This window comes from Pezoporus occidentalis, unplaced genomic scaffold, assembly GCF_034315485.1.
Source record: "Pezoporus occidentalis ecotype Australia unplaced genomic scaffold, CSIRO_AGI_Poc_V1 ctg39, whole genome shotgun sequence".
Classification (NCBI taxonomy): domain Eukaryota; kingdom Metazoa; phylum Chordata; class Aves; order Psittaciformes; family Psittacidae; genus Pezoporus; species Pezoporus occidentalis.
The window spans coordinates 7886237-7902441 of NW_026915713.1; the positions used below are offsets into that span (position 1 = coordinate 7886237).

The window sequence follows — 16205 nt, forward strand, 5'->3', positions numbered from 1 at the left end:
AGACTGCTGCTGCGGCACCAAAGTCTTAGGAAATCATTAATGAAAATTAAAATCTGCTCCACGGGGCTGCTTGCAAAGATTCTGCTCAGCACAAGAGCAGATGTCATGATTTGATTCTTAGAGTCTAAAAAATCACAGTGGCTGTAAAGCAATGACGTTTTTGCAGCGAGAATTCCATGCTGATTTTGTTACACGCAGTTTTCCATGGTGGTTAAGTAAATAAAAGGTTTACTTTGCATATGATCATTAGAAATTGTAAATCTTAGATCATAAGAACAACCCCTAATAAATACAGTTTTGCATTAGCCAAGGAGTGCAGAAAATAGCATCTCATTAGCTGTAGATCTTGGCAGAAAAGGGAAACAGAGCCCAGGAGTCCTAGCAACAGCTTCTGTGCACCAGCCATTAGATCATACTGAACAGAACAACAGGTCTAAAATTTAGTTGTATGAGTGCCCATTTAAACATTTTGATATTATACGATACATCTAAGAACTCTGATGGTTATAGGCTTATGCTAGCCTTTAAAAGATTAAAGGCTGTACTTTAGACTAATGAATTCCACTTATTTTTATTTTTGAAAACTTTATTAATGTGTTTTAAGAGGTGATATTCTCCTATTTGGACTCCCATTGCTTCCATGTTTGGCATGGTTTTGATATGATATGTGCTAACTAGGCACAGCTAACATTTTGATATGTGACTGAAAACAAGATCCAGGCTAAGTCTATGAAATTCTCTGCATACCTCAGCTTAGACACCTGCAAGTGCATAAAAGCAGCCTTGTCTGAGTCGTTAGGTTGCCTCACTCCTGCCAAAGTTTTCTCATGACTGAGTGATGTGGCATGGAGGGATCTTGTGTTTTTCTCGAGACTGATTGACATGGCATGGGGAACCTGTGCTTTTCCCATAACCACTTAAAAGAAACAGAAGCACAGCAGGCAAACACCTACCCTTCCATGAAATTTGGTGCTCTTCATCACATTTGATGGGAATCATGCAATGCACAGCTCTGATTCAATTTCATGAGCTTCAGAGAGGTGCAGCTACCCTGACACTACCTTATCCTATCCCTCTGGTGAGCACACGCCTCCATTGGAAGTATACTGAACTTAATACATCAAGGCTGGATGCCTCCTTTTCAGGCATTAAGACATCTAAACTTAATACCTGAAACAAGTTGTCTGAATCTAATCCTAAAAGACAAACACTGTGGTGAAAAATTTCAGGTTTCCTTTTTTCTTACATATTTCTTGAAAACAGGATTATGAGAAAATTAAAGCCAGATAGACCAAAAATAGTAGGGACGCTTATTTCATTGTAACAAAATGGAGAAAGTTGAAAATAGCAAACATTAAACCCACAGTATGGGGTACCAGCTGTTTGGTTTGTGTAAAAATATGCTGGCACTTATAGGTCCAGAATGTTCTCACTATTAGCCTTCCTGCTCTTTGCCTATGTGGAGCTGAGACCTCCTTCTGCTGCCAAGGATGGGCTGAATAGCAGTCAAGGGGAATGTCTGGATCTTCTTTATGAAGTTGTCCAGGCAAGAAAAGAGGGATTCCTTTCCTATATAATGAAAAAAGCAAAGAAGTAAATCTTAGAGTAAACCACCAGAAAACAAGATGTTAAGTCTTCCCCAATCTCTGTGTTAGGGGTCTGCATTTGCCATACACCTTTGTCTCAACCTGTGGAATAACTTCCAAGTGCTCTCAGCTGGGGTGTTAATGTATTGCTTTTTCTCCTGCCTGGTCTCTAGCAGGTCTGCCTTCTTGGAAAAGCCCACCCATATAATCAGCTGGAAAATGAGCAGACAAATAAGAACAACATGAGGAAACAATGCAATCTGGGTCATATTTCCTGAAGTAAATCTTAGTAAATTCTGACCAAGTAAGTCAATAATAACACACAGACTCACATCAGATTGGGAACTAGCCCAAGTTTTTAAACTCTTATACAGACTCTTTCATATACATCTTTCTTACAATACAGTTCTGAATAATCTGCTACTTCCTTGTTACTGTTACCATATATGCAAGCTCTTTTTTCTACAGTGATTAAAGGCCTTTCCTTATCTAAGAGATACTAAAGCAAGGTCATGAACCTTAGCATCCATTCACCAAGTTCACAAATATATACACAGTATGGTGTTTAAGTTGGTTGTTGATTATTTCTTTCTGCCAAGAAATTAAAATAGTCAAGTGCATTTGCTATAAAGAAAAATATAATCTACCCTATAATTAGCTCTTAAGTAGTATGTTTCAATAAATGTGCCCTCAGCAAGATATATTGCCATCAACATAAAACAATTCAAAACACTTGGAGAATTGCATATTGAGAAAGAGAATGAAAGAAAATTAAAAACTATCAGGAAGGTGGTGGATGAGATAGATACTGAAGCAGCAATAACCTAAAGACAGAAACAGATTCAACCCAACAAGGGAAATCAAAGATGTCTGGTGTCTTTATAACAAATGATATATAACAGCAATAGACAAGGTTTGGACTAACTAGGTCATATATTAAAAATCCATATGGCATGATGATCCGCTATGAAAAACACATACAGCTGTGGTTTATTGCTGTGGTTTCTACACCAGCAAGATTTTCATTGACTTTATGTCTTCCATCATGTTCACTACAAGAAAGTGTTTCTAACAATCGCCTATTAGTCATTATTTTGGCATTATGATACTTGATTAAGAAAGCAGCTCAGTACAGCTGAAGTAATGTAATTTAATAATATGTGCTACTCATTTGTTTTAGGATAGGTATTTTCGTCTGCCTGTTAAACACCAGCATACCTCATACCGGACATTTGGAAAATTTGACTGATTGGCCAGTGTCAAGTCCAAACTCAAAGTAGTATCAGATGTCTTACTGTTCTGGGGCAATGTGGCAGAAAAAAACACTGATTAAGTTATAAAGAAGTAATTTTCTTCTACTTTCATGGGTGCTAGTGCGATATGTGTAAGAGGGTTGGACAAGAAAATCCACATTCCCACATCATGTGAAGGAGCAAGCTGAATTGGTATTTATGAGCGTGTGCCTGTCCTTCATACAGAAAGTTCATGGTGCTCTGGGGATGAAACCAAGCAAAGTTTACAGATCAGCAACTTGTCAGCCCCAACCTCCAGCTGAAATTAAATGCAGATAAAACAAATAGAATGTTTTAAGGAAATGGAAATACCAAGTGCTGGAATTTCCTGGCTATATACAGCTGGATTTATTTCAAGTTCTGTGGACATGGAAAAAAAATATGAGCTCACACTCCACATATGGGAAATGTGATGTTGGTAAGGGAAGAAAACAGAGTTATAGTCCCTGTTCTATGGCAACTGCATGATTATCCAGGCTAAAGACGAGAAAATACTCCACACACGAATAGCTGTCCAGTCACAGCTTGGAGGACGCATGGGCAAAACTATATACCCAACAAGCAATATAGATGCAGCTTTTTGGGAATGCTGCAAGGGAGGGAGAAAATTCAGCCATGTGGAAACAAGCTGCGCTATGACCCTTGCCCTGGCTGTGTGTAGTTTTCTAATATAGAAGTAGATTATCTGATTTACTGAGTCTAGTGTGTAGTGAAGGGTCAGCTTGAATTACAGCAGGGATGAAATGCTAAAACAGGAAAATATCAGGTCCACAGGGTCTGTGACTGCAGCAAGGCGTTGTCAGAGAGAGGATTAGAGCAGCAACTGCTGGAAGTGGTAAGTCTGAAGGGACTAAATTCCTGGTATCTCATATTCAGCACTCAAAATCAGTGGATGCTTTTTGCTTTAACCTCTGTGTGTGTGGTTCCTACATCTGCAAAACAGATGTTCATCTCACAGGGTATGCCTACCATAGCCTCTTAGTTCTGATCTGCAGTGTGTTCTTGAAGCAAATCTCCTAGACACCTTCACTCACCGTGCTTCAGTTTTCATTCTTGAGCCCTTCTGGGGTATGGAGGTTGGATTTCTTTGGGTATGATTAAACTGGAAGTTGTTCTGCAGGTGCCTCCACCTAATGCACTCCAATGGTTCATGGGTATTCAAAATATGCTTCAGGGATGCAGCAAAACACCCTCAGTATGAGTGTCAGGCCCTCGGCACCCACTCTTCCAAGCAGCAGAAGCAGTCCTGCTGGGCCTTGACACTTATTAACACAGATTTCTTCAGAAATGATGCTACAAAGTTCTCAGTTGCAGCAGTGCTGAGCAAGAGAAAACTGCCTGGGAGGAAATTAACCAATTTTCATTCAGAGCAAAGTTTGTACAAGGCAGAGTAAAAGCATCACATGCCAGACATGAGAAGGAAAATAAGTATTGCATAGCTGTTCCTTAAATGGGCAACTTACACTTTCTACGCACTGACCAAAGTGGGTGTCTGGGAGAGAAATCATATACATTCGTGTAACTAAAGACTGTCTTGAGGCATACATTGACGAGGTCAAATTAAAGTTGCACAGACCACCTTAATTCTGGCATTTCCTAAGCCTCAAGTGTTTGACTTTACAACCTTAATAATGTTCTTTTAACATAGTTTTTGTATATGTAATAAGTTATATGCCCTTCTCACTTTCAGTGCTCTTCTCACCAGTAATGCTCCTGGAATCTGGTCCTTCGTTATGAAAACAAATACTGGAAATTATTGCTGTTGTTATTGAAACCAGATGTTCTGTGCTGTCTGGCATTTATCTGTGTAGTGTCAAAATCTGGCACATCCAATTTCAGGGTAATGATAGAGTAAAAATGAGCAATATAACTGATAGTGAAATGTAAGTGCTGCAAAGGCCTTAGAAGCTGTGTCTTTTCAGGAAAGTTTATAATTTTCATTTCATATGCAAACTTTGTACACAAATGACTGAGCAAAAATGACAAAAACACTCATTTGCATCTGTATAGAGTAATAAAAAGTAACAGAGGGTCAAGATGAAAGATTCTGGGCCTGGATCTATGAAGCATTAAATGTGCCCTAAAGAATGAGGTCTCTTGTACCTCATAGGGAAAAAAAAAAGTGGTGCTGTTGGCAAACACAAAATGATAAATGTAAAGCTGAGACCTCACCCTTGTTTCACTCTACCTCAGATCTCAGACAAAAGTCATCCTGAAGGACAGCATTTCTCCCCATCTACTGCCAAGGGTGGGCATGTTTCAGCTTTAAAGGTCTAGCTTTTGGACACCAAGTAGTAGGTGAGAAATATCCCATCATCCCACCACAGAGAAGCAAGTTGTTTGACTGTAATAGAAAGTGCTAAGTAGGTGAAGAAAATGTGCAGGGAAAAAGTCCAGTGCATGTCTAACAGGACCTAGGATCATGCAGAGACAGAAGTCTTCTCCAGTGTTTCCTTGGATGGAGGATACCAAAACATAGGGCACAGATCTCTGCAGAAAGCACAGAACTGATATAGCATAACTATTGAAATGAGAATGCTCAGCAATGCTGAGTAAGTCAGATTAAATACACTACCTGAATAAATAAAAATGAGATAACCATTAACAAAACCTTAGAGTAATATTACAGATCCATATTTAAATATTCAAAAAAATAGGAAACCCTAGAACTAAACAGCATACACTGACATCAATTCATTCCTTTTATTAATGCATTTTAGTATGAACTTTGAATGCATGATCACCTTGCAATTTTCCTACAGGATTCCTTGATGGACATGATGATCTTAAAGATCTTTTCCAACCTAACTGATTCTATGATTCTATGATTCTGAGAATGAATCAGGGCTGTGCTCTTAATTAGGTTTAAAGGGTTAAATCTCTAAAGGTTAGATCTTTAGTATTAGAGAACTCACAGCTGTAACTGCAGTCAAGGAATGTCTGTCCCCTGGATCATGAAAAGCTAAGGACTCTGTAAATCAGTCCATGGGCTTCTCAGACTGTATGACTAGTCCTATACAGTTTGAGCATTAACTTTCATGTCACTTATGTAGCTCTCACAAGCCTGGATAGCAGTATGCTTTCATCTCAGAGAGATGTCAAGAAAATCAATTTATTAGCAGTTCTATCTCCCTTATACACTGTAGTAAGAACGGTGCAGTAAAACCAACTGAAAGATTAAACAGTCATGGAAGACATATGGAAAGGTAAATGCAGGATAATATTATTCCACGCTCTATGTGATGAGAAAAAAAAAATAAAATGCAAGTTTAACATTTCTCTTACATTGGCATTTTGCAGTGTAATTGTCTGTACAATTCCTTCTGGTTTTGGCCAGGGCACTGCCAACCAGCATAATACCAAAATTAAGTTCATCCACTGACTGGTCTCCCACTTTATGTCAAGGCAACAGTTTTGAATGCCTGCCTCGCAGTACTTGCCAACCTCCTTACTTTGTCAGCCTTCTATCTTGCTCAGGAGAGCAAGGGCCATTTATTGACTGACTGATTAAAATTCCATCCTCCTGACATTCCTTAGATTTCTTGCAGGAAAGACCAGATACCCCCCTCCTCAGAAACCAGTTTGGAATTTTAACAAGACTTAAAGAGAGAGATGAGCTTAAAACTGCATGGACATTTATCGGCAAGTTAATCCCTGAATACTTCTGACAGCTGTAAGTGGAGTCAACATCTGAAACAGGGAAGAATAACCAGTTATTTATTGAAGAAAAATGCAATCTTTGTGGCTGTTTCAAAAGCATTTTAGTGTAACCCAAAATGTCCAGCTGTGGAAAGGCTTGAAAGAAGGAAAAAAAAAAAAAAAAAGGCTTTTTGTGTACAGCTATGACAAAATGTGTCCTGTTAGTTTATAGAGATTTTTATTGTATTGTGATTAATCAGATTTATTCTGCATATGCATGGCCTCAAGTCACAGTATAGGGGGAACCCATGTAATAAAACGCAGTGATTTTTGTGTTTTCAAGGTTTTGTTTTAATATTGCAAAAGGATACTATTTTTACTGCAATATGCAACTGTGCCAATGGAAAATAGTGGGAAGAAAAAATATATTGTCTGGCACTGGTCGTCATAGCAACAAGCTGAAGTTCAAGGAGAAGTGGAGAATCTGAATTCTGTGGCAAGGTAATGAATTTAGCATCTACAGGAACAGAAATGGATTTTCTGTCACAGCCTGTAAATCAACTGCAGGAAACCAACACACCAGAGAGATTTTGGAATGTTTTATATCTGCTTCTAATGTATGAAAAGTGTATCAAAATTAGCTCTCAGGGCTGTGTCTTCCAGGGCCTTCCAATTCTGTTCAGACCAATGCACTTAAAAACATACTCAGTGAAGCTGATGTTTGTTATTGAGGCAAAGGCAAAAGCCTTGCAGTTTTCTCAGCAATCCCCTCAAGTCAGCAGGCAGAGCCCTCCTCTGAGAAAGATGCTTCAACACACTCCCTTTTTGCAGTGCTCCAAAGTTTCAGAGGTCACCCATGACTTGCATACTTCCAAGTTGGTCATACCAAAGAAAGGGGAGGATGGAGCTTGGAGAGGAAAGGCTACATGCTGCTCCAGGTTGCCCACTAGCAGCCAGTAGTCTCAAAAGGGATTTTGGGGGAATGATGTCCATGCCTCAGGTAATTCTCTAGCCCATTCTCATGATCCTCAGCCTTTTATAATGGCTTGTTGATCTCCCGGGTGACCTTGTCCTTGGCCACAACAATTATGCCTCAGCAATATCAGGGAGAAATGTACAGGAAAAAATGTCTTACAACAGTAGAACCCAGCTAACGCTCTCTGTGCCTTTAAAAACATGAAAAATAAATAGCTTCCCTTTCTACCTCCTATCCTGAAGCAGATGGAACACACCCTAGGGAAAGAGAGGAAAAACTTCTCTTAAATAAAAAAAAGAAGAATTACAATAATACACTACAGTTAATTATCTATAACGGGCTTCATTCACAGTAAATCACACCCATGTAGCTCAGATGTAATTCTTTCAAAGTAAAATCACTCTGAGCACAGAATACAAAATACACTGCAAAAATAAAGTTGGAGAAGAAATTATTAGACAAAAAAAAAAAGTGATTTCTTATTTGGATGTCTTCTGCATAAGCCAAAGGAATGCACTCTGTTCCTGTTACTGTAGAGGATACATATGGAAGATCAATTATCTCTATATTCTCTCTTTGACTACCAGCCATGCAATTGAATGCTAACTAAACATGGAACAACAGTTCAGAAGTTAAAACATTTCAGAGAATTTTGTATAATTTGCTGATCTTAACTAATTCGTATTCAAATCCTCTCTTGCATAACCATGGGCAGCATAAATTTCCCCTAATGTGCATTTACAAATTTCTCTGACGAAAAAAAAAAGTTTTGACATTATTTAATTAAAATACCTAGTACCAGAGCTATTTTTTAAGATTACAATTTTTTTTTTTTATTTAGAAGGCAAACTACAAAGAGTAAACCCACCTTTAATCATCAGAATGAAAACAAACAATATTTCTATTTTCCATTCCAGAACATGTTTTGTTCTGTTTCTCCAGATTCCTGTTCCATAACAACTGTGAAAATTTTGGGCATTGGTTGAATTTAAGAGTGCCTCCCAAGTTCATGTCAAATCAATCAGTGAAATTCTTACACTCACACTGAACTATTGGGAGTCTTGAGACTAAATGTAAATGGCTTTAAGCCTTTTGGTGATCTGTGACCATTTGGAAAAGAAGAGAGGAAATGCAAAGACACATTTCAAAAGCACTTCAGTCCTGGTTTGGACAGCTATAGGATTAAAGATGTCTTAAATCTCATAGCTACTGTTATTCTTTCATACTCTTCTGATAGAAATCTCTCAAAAACTTCAGCTCCCTTGTCCTTTTATAAATATTTGAATAGCTGGTAGCTTAAGCTTCAGCCCTGTCATCTTTCATTTTAAACTGCAGTCCCTCTGGGCTACAGAACAGGACAGCATTACCCAGCATGGGTTTTGGTACAGCATGCAGGTTGCTGCTCAGGAGTCCTTGAGAAGGAAGTCATTTTGCTGTTGAGATGAGCCACTTCAGTAATAGAAGTTTGCAGGATTTTCTTATAAAAATCAAAAAAAGGCAATTTTTTTGCCTTTAAAGAATCTTTTGGTCCAAAAGACTGCTTTTATGCAATAATGGTGTGCTGGTTTTCTGCTGATTTTGTATGAAATTCTAAGTAAATATGAGGTAGTAGGAAATCATTATTTCAATTACTATTCCTGCCGTGAATATAAGGTTCTCTGTGCCTGAAAACAATGCATGATTTTAATTTACATAAGCCCTTCTTGGAATAGAAAATAATAAGTCAATAGAGATAAAGGCACTTTTGATTGGTGTTGACACTATAAAGTATTAATTAGCAATAAAATACATTCAATCTTCTTGCTGTCTCTTCACCAGGGGTGCCATGAACCACTGTAATAAACCCGTCTGTGTTAGGGAATAAAAAAACAGGTACATTCTTTTGCCAAGTCATTTTTCTGCCAGAGTCTTACTTAATTCAGAGTAACTGTACAAATTGTCATGGAACAGTTGAAGGGGTGGGAACACGTAGGGTAGCCTACTGTTATGTCAAATCATAGCCTCAGGTAAAAAAAAGTGGAAGATCTGATTGGGACCCAGATCTCTCCCATCACAGATGAGATTTCCAAGAGATGCAGGGGAGGATACATGCTTTTCTCCAGAAGCTTTCTGAACTGACTCCAGGATATTCTTTTCATATTTATAATGATTAAAACAATAATAATAAAAAAGGCAGTTTCAGCTGGTTTGGGGTGGGATTTCCCTTTTTTCTAAATTAGGTACCTTCTGGTCAGTCTTAAATGAAGATTTTTTCCTTTTTTTTGTTTTGTTTTGGTTTTTTTTGCTTCAGTTACTACAGAAATAGCCTTGTTTGTAGTACCAAAAAGATGTGTGATCCCTTCTCTGAAAAATGTCTTTGGCTACCTCTGTGACAGTTTCCACAGCTCATTAACTCTTCTGTGCAAATTTATTTATAAGCACAAACTATTCCCTATCACCTCTCTCCAGAAAGTAGGGGAGGAGAGGCTGGCATTGGAAGGAGGAATTGCATGAATGATTGGGCTCTATTTGCAGTTTGCAGAAATACAACCTGCATGTTTGTGCTGTATCCATTCACCTGAGAAATGTTTCTTTGTCCTAGCAATTCCATTGAAGTAATTACTGTCTGAGGAGCCAAAGCATGTTATCTAGCCAATCCCCCTTGAAAGCCATAATGCACAGCTGCAAAGCTCCAGGAAAGCACTGAAAGGTATCCTGAAACTTCATGGTAGTAGCAGGAGGGAAAGGGAGGACACCTGGCCCTTCTGGCATTCACCTAGGACTGACTGGTTATGTGCAGAGAGTGGGGAAGGAAAGGAAGAGACAGGTTTACAGTCAGTCTGTTTATTCTTTCATTTAATCTTTAATCACCTCAAAGTAATTTTTGTGATCTGTTGATTTTCTGAACTGTTGGAGACGGCATAGAAGCCAGAAGTTATTAATTTTCCATGTTCCTATACTGGATTCTGGATGCCAAAGCAAAACTCTGCTTTCTGTGCTCCTTCCCAGTCTCATTCCTGTCTCCCTACCTCTGAAATGAGTCTTCTCTACAAAAGGACTGGTATATCTCATTTTCCATCAAGACTGTTCCCATTACCCAAACTGGTTCAGGCAGAGGAATTTCAGCTGCATAAAGCACAACACTGGTGTACTTCAGGAATCAGTGTTGCTCCTGAAGATCTCAAAGCTATGCATGCACCTTCCCACAATTCCTACAAGGGCAGAATCAGCCTGGAAAATCTCAGTGAATCTTTATCCAAGAAATCCCTTCTAAAAGAGCTTGTTTCACACCAAGCATGCAGAGCTGGCCTAGCCTGGCAATGCAAGCCACATTCCTGCAGAGCTCATTATCAGCACTCTTAGCTTGTGACTAGGTAGGACTGATTTATAATTGCTCTCATGCTGGCCAAGGACTGTCTAGGAGCATAGCATGCAAGCACGGGGTAGGGAACGTGGTGCTACTCCTTGTGGGTTCAGTGCTTCCCAGAGATGCTGAAGAAGATGATCCAAGAGATGTGGTTCAGGTTGTAGAAGACCAGCAATCATAGACGGCAGGCACACACCTAGACCTAGAGACTGAAGAATAAGGGGGGGGGGGGGGGAGATGTCTCCAGAGGCACAAAGCTGAACAAGCAGCTTCTGTTCTGTTTGAGTGCATGGTTCTGAAAACTATTCATCCTTATATCTAGTTCATGTACACAAAGAAAATGGTTGCAAATAGCAACACTGGTGGATTTTATTTTTTTGAAAGTATCTCCTGTCACAGTTTAAAACAGCATATTTAAGAAGACAACATAACTACATCTTACAGCAAGCTTCAACTTTCTAACTCCCAAACTATTGACAATCACATGTAATTCAATGAGAAAACACATCTCAGACTAGGTTCCTGCTGTACCACTCACTTTATGGGGCAGCCACTTGAAGGAAGGCCTTTTGACACACTATACCCAAAAACATCAATAAACTTTGGTCCAGAGACCTCTGCTTAGAAAGCAGCATTGACAGATCCTCTCATACAAACCCAAAGACATGTAGCGAGGCAATTATTTATATTGAATGATTAAACCATTACATTAGGTGAGAAACAAAGCAAGATCCAGAATGTCTCAATATCCACTCAACAACAAAGGCAAGAGCTACTTCTTCTACTGGCATAAATCTGGAGAATGTCTACTTGCTTACTAATGGAATACAGCTGTTACCATGTTCTGGGGAGCACTGGGCAGAGACCAGAGGGGATGTACAGTCCCACCAGGATAGGCGTTGTGTGCAGTCAGTGGAGATTTAGTCAATTACATTATAATTGTTAAAGTAATTAAAGCTTACTACTGGAAGTAAACTTAGCTGCCAAAGTCAATGCTCCTGAAGCAGTAAGTGACATTCCTCATTTATTCACACTGGAACCAAAAGAGATCATTAGGGCACAGGTGAACTTTGGGCTGGCAGGAGAGGATTATTTTCACAAGAAAATAGTTGCAAGAGGTATTAATATGATTCCATGCATAAATTGTGAAAATAATAATAAAAAAAAAAAAAACATCCTGGAAATAGAATGCATTTCCAGAAGTGGAAGTGGAAGTGGAAGTGGAAAGGTTAGGGAAGGGACAGAGAGGGCAGGGGAACCAGAACATATAGATTGACACCTGTATGAAAATACCAATATTTAGCAGTCTTAACCTGGAGCAGAATCCTGGCTGTTAATGCAGATGTATGAATTTTGTCATAACTCTAACAAGAAGTTGTAATCATTTGGTCAGCTGATGACACTGAAAGTACATAGCAGAAGTAGAGACCGCTTCAGCTCTGCAAAAACTGCACCTTACGCTCTAAGTGGAAAAACAATTTCAGATATTTTTACATGTTTTTCAGTGATCAACCAGCTTCATACCTTGACTTATGTTTACCTATTTCAACACACAGGCAAAAGGCAATCATCTTGTCACAGCTGAACTTATCCCACTACTGCTCTATTCTGGATTACTAGTTATTCCACATCTGAGCAGTCTTACTATGCCTCAGGGAAAAGAACCATATTCATTTCAGAGAGAAAATGAAATATTTTCTGAACACTTTGTTTACATTAGTCTATAAAGTTGTTGATGTTTTCATATTGAATATTTTCTTGCATTAAAATTCCTTCTCAACCTTAGAAAGTTCTCTTTTAAAACAAGAAAAACTCAGTCCAAATCAGTCCATTCAAACTGTTTATCAAATTTACCAGTTAGGATTTGGTGTAGCTAATGCACTAACAGGGGTCAGAAATGCACTGTCCCTACACCACCTGGAAACACACGTCCCACTTTGGCAGAGCTGTTCCTGGTGGAAGCAATCCCCAACGCATGAGAGGCCCAGCTGACCACAGAGGCTGTGTAGCACACCTCTGTAAGGAGATGTGAATTCCCATTGCAGTAATCTCTCTGTTGCATCTCTGCAATAGAGATGCATCATCCAAGATCAGGGAATAAGAAATTTCCCTTACACGCAGAGTCATTTTGCTGCTTGCATACAAAAAGACATGCTATCAGTTCAGGCAGTTCTTCCTCCAAAAAAGCAAACTTCAAAAATCACATACTCTCCCAGTGATAAAGCTGAATCTGATTTCACGATTCAGCAGTGTACATTTTGCACTTTCCTGTTAGCTTGCATGGCTGAGTCTGAACACTGTCCTAGGCTCAGATTTGCCTGTTACATGCCCTAATAACAAAGTGGTTGGCTGGTTCTCATATTGATCCTGACCAATTTGCATCTGCTGATGCTTTCAAAGTGAACTTTTAAAGACAGAGACATAATTAAGAATTAATATAGTTTTTCAGAGAAAATAAAAAGAGTATTACTGTGCTATATTCTGCAAGGTAACATGCTGAGGAGAAACGCTGTGTGCCTGCTGACATCCTGATAAGGGTAATGTCAGCAGTGGAGTCACAGCTGGAAGCCTGCCCAAATTTTTCCCCAGGAGAATAGTCACAAGCTCAGTGGCACCTGTGGATCAGCAACACGTGCAGCCCTGTGTGAGCCATTAATTTAGCAAAGGAGGATGTTTTGATTTACTGTGTTTGTCAGCTCCATATTTTGGCATCACAGAGACGAGAACTAGGGATGAGATAATTGGTTCGAGGACAGGATCTACTCAGAACAGCTACCAAAAGTGTATGCTCTAAGGTGGGGAAGATCTCTTTCAGAGTAAATGATAACAGATTAGTAGTTTTTATTTCCCACCCATGCTGTTTTCACTACAGGCAGAATTCCTCTGTGCACTGCAAACTCAAGGAATTTTCCTACTGTCAAAAGCAGTACTGGAAACAGTCTGGTTGAATCACTGATCACCTCAAAGGCTGAGCAACAAAGAAAAGATTAAATAGATGCATGAATAATGCAGCATCCCTTTTGGAGCTGCTATTTCAGCTCTTATTATTATTATATAAACCTAAACAAACAAGTTGTTGCTCCTCTTTGCTTGGATAAGGAAGGAAGTGGTCACCAAATCATAAAGGAAAAGCAATTGTAAGCCATTTCACTAGTCCTTTCAGCATCTTTTCTAAGTACATAGTTCCCCAGAAAACCACAGTTTTGCAATTAAATCACACTGAATTGAAATATTCCCCCATAAGAGCGGCAGGTGTGAGGGAGTGTGACATAAACTTGTTTTGCCACACAGCCAGGGCCTCAGCACCCAGGGCTGCAGACAAGGCCTGTTTGCATCCCTGGTTAGCAAAGGGCTTTGGGACTGCAAACTGCCTAACTGCAAAATATGCAAGTAGTCACAGGTTCTGCAAAAACACATAATGTATGAAAGCATGTTCAAATCCCTGACTGCCAGTTTAGATCTCTGGACATTTTTTCTTTGTAATTAAAGTACAGCATTGTGATCCACTAAATACAGGTCATAATTAAGAGCAGAGATTTTAAAGTAATTAGTTACTATCCTCAAGGAAAGGGCTTGGATTTAGAAGGAAAATATGGCAAGGGGCAGGAGAGGGTCTCACTGTTTATTTGGTCCTCACCTTTTAGGCTGATAGGGCTGGTAAGAACCTCTCTTGAAGCAAAGGCATGGATACCTGCCCTTGCCTAGCCCAATGCTGTCCCCTCTCCTTTGGTGAGTTGCAGAGCATCAACTCTCTGCTCTTATATTGCTTCATTTGTTTTCTCTGCACCCACCAAGAAGTCTTAAATTATAAAGATTACACCTAATTATTTTAAAATTACTAGGTTTTTCTCCACCTTTCATAACAGTTGGGAAAGCTTTTCTTTTTCCTGGTTTGGATTCTACTTCAATTCATTCAATACTCCTTCAATGTAAAAAATCCTTACACCCAAACTGTGAAAGGGATGTAAAAGATCATATCTCACTGACTTCAGTGGAAGTTCAGACACCAGATAACTCCAGTGTTTTGGGGGCTTTTTCTGCACAACCTCTTTATATCTTCATGCTTCTACCCTAAAGCTGCTCTGAAGAGAGGAAAAGCAGCACAAAACCTTGGAGCATATTCAGGAGGTGGGAAGCACAGGCATCTGAGAGAATGCACCATATCCTCAAACCACAGAGCCTCAGCACTGTCCCTGGCCTGTCTGCACGTCCCTGCTTATGATCTAGTTCCCAAGCATCTCCTCTGAGAACCATACTTCTGCTGGCTGACTTTGTTTGCAGCTGCAGAAACGCAGCCTGGGAAGGGGTTTTGGTGAGTTACTGGCTGCTGAGCTTTCCTGTTGTTAATTCCCAGAGTAGCCAAGAGGCTGTCTACAGTGACCTGAATTGAATAGTCCATAAGCAGCATCTGTTCTCCATAGCAATGTCCTTCTCCAACCTTGAATACCCCAGGAAGAACAGAGAGAATGGAGGTGGAGTAGAAAGTCTCAGAGAAACCAAGTGGAGCAGATAGGCTTAGTTGCAGGCAATGTTTGTAAAACTCATGTGGTTGAGTCTCATCCTAAGTGCCCTGCAGGTAGACCTGTACCTCACACACACAGCACAGTCACACAGCTTCTCTCTGCAACAACACAGTGGAGTTATGATGCACTGACCTCCTGCACTTTGGAGCTGGGGCTCACAGAGCAGGGGTTGTTACCCATTTTCAGAGCTGCTAGGGATGAGCCACCTCACATGTCTCTGCCAGGTGACCCCCCAGCTGTCATACTTCCCTTGCAACCCTTCAATTCTCATGTGCCCAGACCTGCTCCAGCCTTCAGTCGCCCTGAAGATGGGCCACACTGTCAATGGTTAATTTGCTTAAAAAGTAGCAGTGACAAACTCATCTGAGAAAAGAAATTTTACATCTTAGAAAGCAGAAAGAGGCAGAAGAAAATGCACCAAGCCACTTCTTTGATTTTTCTCTATTGATTTTATTGAGTGCAATAACAATATCTGATTCTGATACATAGGTTTTTATCCACATAGCTAAAACGTCTTATAAAAACAGGGCCATACGCAAGATGAAATTAATTTTTTTTGGTAGTTTAAACACAGAAAAAAAACAGTTGAGTCCCATCCTAAGGCTCTGTTCTTATGAAACCATCTAACAGAGGTAAGTCTTACCCATATCTCCATGAAGCTGAAATACTCTATCTACATTGCCTAGCAAGTCTGTGCTCGGTTTAGTAAAAGGCCTGATTCACTCTGCCTTGAGTCGTCAGGCATTGCAGTTGCTTGTCATTGTCTGGCCAGGCAGGATGTGCTCATCTATGCATTTGGAGCATTGTACAGATCTGAATTTTTCCACATTGAAAACAGACTTT

The 16205-nt window shown here is 39.6% G+C and overlaps 1 long non-coding RNA gene across 1 annotated transcript in view; it reads right to left on the reverse strand.

The window, feature by feature from the left end:
• Positions 1–919: 919 nt before the first annotated feature.
• Positions 920–16205, reverse strand: part of LOC134170821 (uncharacterized) — a 65562-nt gene continuing 50276 nt past the window's right edge. Inside the window, exon 3 of the long non-coding RNA XR_009967389.1 lies at positions 920–1569. This is a non-coding gene — a long non-coding RNA (uncharacterized LOC134170821). The remainder of the gene's footprint in view (positions 1570–16205) is intronic.